The 4,779-nt window shown below is 36.3% G+C and overlaps 1 pseudogene across 1 annotated transcript; it reads left to right on the top strand.

The window, feature by feature from the left end:
• Positions 1-344: 344 nt before the first annotated feature.
• LOC149152099 (cold-regulated 413 inner membrane protein 2, chloroplastic-like) lies at positions 345-2,798 on the top strand (annotated as a pseudogene). The gene is made up of 4 exons (XR_016262912.1): positions 345-1,835; positions 1,941-2,005; positions 2,131-2,200; positions 2,285-2,798. The product of XR_016262912.1 is annotated as a cold-regulated 413 inner membrane protein 2, chloroplastic-like (transcript).
• The last annotated feature ends 1,981 nt before the right edge of the window (positions 2,799-4,779 follow it).

Here is a 4,779-nt window from a genome sequence, read left to right as displayed (position 1 = left end):
GATATTGATCTAATGTCTGCGATGGGAGTAGATGCCTATAGATTTTCAATCTCATGGCCCAGGCTTATTCCTGGTATATTTCTGTTTGAGCTCTGACCACATGTTTAATCCTGAGAATTTAGTAAACACTCAATGGACAATGGTAGGAAATAACTATTTCACATATATTGATGCAGATGGCGAAGGACCCATCAACCCAAAAGGCGTTGAGTAGTATAATAACCTCATAAATGAGCTTTTGTCCCATGGTAGTATTTATTGACAAACTTGTCTCTCTACTTTGTTTTTATTCTTGTGACTATCATCCTCAAAACTGTTAATCGTTTCACAATGCATGTCTCAGGCATTCAACCACATGTGACATTGTACCACTTTGATCTGCCCCAAGCTCTGTAAGATTCCAATGGAGGTTTCTTAAATCCACAGATTGTGTAAACATCTTATGTCATCTCTTGTTCTTGTTTTTCTTCCCATGTGGGTTGACACACAAGTCAAAGCATCAATTTATGGTGCACTAATAACCTTATGGTTATAGAAGCAGAGTTCTCTAATCTACTTCAATCTTATGCAAGGAGGATTATAAAGGTTATGCAGATGTGTGTTTCAGAGAGTTTGGTGATCGAGTGAAATATTGGTCCACTTTCAATGAGCCCAATGTTTTTGGCACTGCAGGATATGATGACGGTATTTTCCCACCTCAAAGATGTTCCCAACCATTTGGAAATTGTACTGCTGGAAACTCAACTGTTGAGCCATATATTGTTGGTCACCATGTTTTTCTATCACATATAGTTGCTGTGGAGCTGTATAGGAAAACCTATCGGGTTCTTTTCCTCTCCGATCTATGTTCATCTCCATTCATTCTATGAGATTTTATAAATTTCTCAATGAATGCAGGAAAAGCAAAAGGGCTGGATTGGATTAGTAATTTTAGTAAATTGGATGATACCTCTTACCAATAAATCCACAGATGTGGCTGCTACTCAAAGAGAAAATGATTTTATGGTGGGCTGGTGAGTGATTTCTACTTTCATTCTGCTAATTTTGATATTTTCAATCTGTTATTTGATCCGATTACAACACATTCTATTTTCAATCCATTATATGATATTGTTGCTCCACATCCTAGATTGGTTTTACATCTATACGATCCCCTCTCTAAAGATCAGCTCAAAACTCTGCCAAGGATAAATTTGTTAATGACAATCTCTCTTAGAGCATCTCGGATTGGTTTTTCACCTATACAATCCCCCCCTCTAAATAACAGCACAAAACTCTTCTAAGGATAACTTTGTTAAGGACAATCTCTCTAAAGTTCAAAACTCTGCTAAGGATAACTTTGTTAAGGACAATCTCTCTCAAGCCTACTGTTGAGACAAGGGGCTCCTTTAGAATGCTAACTAATTTGAGATAGGCAACCTCAATTTACTAGATTTTTCTACTACAACAATCTGTTGAGCTTTTTAGCTTTTGCTTTCTGGCTGTTTCCAATTGTCAATATATTCCTCTCAGAAAATGGAATACCTCAAAGGTTCCCTTGGGGTTCATAATTTAATTTTTATTTCAGCTTTAGATCTTTATACACAAATGTCTCAAGTTTTATTTGCTTTTGCTTTTGCCCGTTTCCAAATGTCAGTACTCTAAAAAAGGCATTAGGCTTTTTTGAGTCATAATTCAACTTTTATTTTTGGACTCAAGTAGTTGTTGAGGCAAAAAATGATTCAATTATGGTGTTGCATGGTTTTGATGTTATCAAAGCACACAGCCATCGACAAATCTTTCCTTGTTCCATTGTTGGCCCTAGAGGCACCTGGAGATGTCATTTCTTGGATCAGGTGACCAGGTTCTTCCCAGTTGCAAAATTAGACAAATTCCAGTGAAGTGAACTGAGAGTTTAAACTTCACCCCACATTTGGATTTGTTTGTCTACATTATTACAGAGGTGATTATGGTTTGTGAACTACCTTTTTGGTCTTCCTTGTTAGACTATTTTACTACATTCCTGGTGAGTCACAAGAACTCAAATGCCATCCTATTTTACTTACTTGGTCGTTCTTTCCTGCACAGTATATTGAGTTGAATTGCATGATAGAACTGTAGTGTTTGACAAACTTAATTTGTTGGGAACAGGGGAATTGGAACTGCCATTTTTATTTGTGTTACTGGTGATTATTGCTCCTTATCAAGCCATGAACCTGAGGCAAGTTATTGTTTTCCTTAACAAATGATTGAATTGGTGTTTGGAAATGTGGATGGTAGTTTATGGGATGTTGTTGATTTGCAGAGGAACCCAAGCTGGAATGGTCATTTCCATAGTGGCTTTTGCATACTTGATCTATCAACACATCACCAGGACAGGGGGTATTAAAAAGGCTTTTGATCAGGGAGTTGTTGTACCCACCATTGCTGCTGCGTGCCTTATCTGCGTGCCGTTCATATTCCCCGTTAAAGGGTATATATTTTAATTTAACCAGGTGTCAAGCCTAAACAGTACCATATTTGTAAATCCATCTTCACTCCCTACTTAAAATTTTCAAATTATTATTGTGGAAAATAGTACATGTAAGGTGGTGTGTAATAAAGATCTAGTATATAAATAATTCCAACAAGCTGCATGATTGACTCCTTGGGAGCCTTGTCTTCTTGGCAAATCATGTCAATTTGGATTGCATGAGAGATTGGTTGAGAAAATTAGATCGGCTCTTTCTGGATATGTTTGAACCTCCTCTGTCCTTTGCAAGGGTAGCTGGTTGGCTGACTTGTTGAAAGCACTATTTTTGTCCATGGAGACAAAAAATATATGAATAATATTTTAAAGAACACAAGGTTTTTTTCAGTGGTCAAACCATGCCTTTTATTCAAAGTTGCAGATACCATACATGCATTGATATTCCTCTGCTTTAAAAAAATAAAGGATCCTCTATATTATGAGAGTATACTGAGCTGGAGGGTTTTAAAATTCAGGTTAAATAACTTATTTCTTTCCCTTTTATGCATGTGAGGCATGATCACACAAAGTTATCCATTATTCACAATTCTAAAATATTGTGGAGCTCTTGTGCACAGTATTTATTTTCAATTTTTTAATATTTTCTATCCTTTTTCTGTTCCCACCAACACGCAATGCTGCATCTCCATCACTCTAGAGTAGAAACTTGACATCTAGAATTGCAGAAAAATGATATCAATTGGAAGGCCTAGCTGCAAAGCATTTCTGGGGTGTGTAAAGCAATTTCAACAAAAAACGTCTAGCAGTGGGAAACATTCTAGGGTACTTGATGTTTTACTAGCTTAAAATTATAATTAAATTAAATCAAAACTTTATTCTGAAATAATATAAAATTAGTATAAACCCGAGTTACAATGATGGGGGCTTACATAAACAATGTCGTGTCGTTCCAAAGTTTGGATTCCTCAATGTTTGACATTAATCAACATGCCATTTATTCCCTTCCATTCAAAAGTTCAAGTTGGTTTCCTGATCAAGAAAGATTGATTGCATCCCTCCTTCTGAGCAACTCAATAATGATAAATGACCGAATTAGCACTTCAACATATAAAAAGCAGAATTGTGAAAAAACATATGTTTTGTAATGTTGCTTCTCGCCCATGCTTTTGTTCTCTTTAGAAAGTGATTTTACTAACATTTCTCCAAAGGGAAATTTTGACAATTTTCCAAAATGGTGCAGCTATAAAGACAGCCAAAAATGTTAAAAATGAGTACTATAAAAGAAAGTGTCTTATTTGTCATGCAACAAGATCATAACCGTCTTGTCAATAATCAAGCTTAACATACTAAACTTTTAACACTTCCATTCATGCTATCAAAGCAATACAGAATCTTGTATGAAACTTACCAGAGGTGAGCCTGCTCCACATGAAGAAGCTACGAGACAACTGACATATTCTCAGCATGTTTCTCCTTATTTCCGCGTGTCACAAGAGGCAACTTCTAGACCAATAGAGGATAGTATAGAGAAGCATTCAAGCCACTCCCAAATAGTGCTCAAACTTCATCTTGTATTACCAATAATCCTGACAAGAGCACGTTCCATTCCTAAAATGGTGAAAACGTATAATGTCCCTTACTGCAATTTCACGTCCAACAATCTTAGAAATAAACTTGACAACATTGTGACAGTCACCACATACACGAAGGTTCTTTATTATTCGAATAGGGGCCCCAGGAGGTGTGCTTATAAGCCCAAATGCAATGGTTAGCTTCTCACTGTGATGGTAGAGGACATGTTCCTTATGTTCATCCTCCATATCATGGAGGACAAAGTTAGCTTCATGTTCTCACCCATAATGATTGCCTGGTTCGTGACCAACATCATGATAGGACAGTATAATATTGTGAAATATTATCCTGGAGCATTCAAGGCATTCAACCCATATTATATATACTATTACTTTCGTGAATATCACTAATAAGGATGGGTGATGCTTGGAGGTGTAGTCTTATGTATAACAGGTATTGATTATTCGCATGATGATATGTGTCTCATTTTATCATATAGTATACTTGGAATTGTTTTCTAACTCAATTGATAAATCCATACCAATGATTTTCTCAAACAAAATTCATAACTTCATCCAAATTATTTATGTTAAAGCTATACAAATAGAAACACTAACATCAGTGCTTTGTTCTGACTGGATCCAGGTCCGAGGCCATGTTTGCAGACTTGGGCCATTTCAACAGGAAATCAATCCAGGTCCAAGCTATATGTCAAGGACGTAATTATTAGTATTTCATCATACCTGCATGCTTCATCC

The sequence above is a fragment of the Pinus tabuliformis genome, chromosome 9 (assembly GCF_031772625.1).
Source record: "Pinus tabuliformis cultivar Carrire ecotype Pingquan chromosome 9, CPIR1, whole genome shotgun sequence".
NCBI classification, from domain to species: domain Eukaryota; kingdom Viridiplantae; phylum Streptophyta; class Pinopsida; order Pinales; family Pinaceae; genus Pinus; species Pinus tabuliformis.
This window is presented reverse-complemented; position numbering and strand designations above follow the sequence as displayed.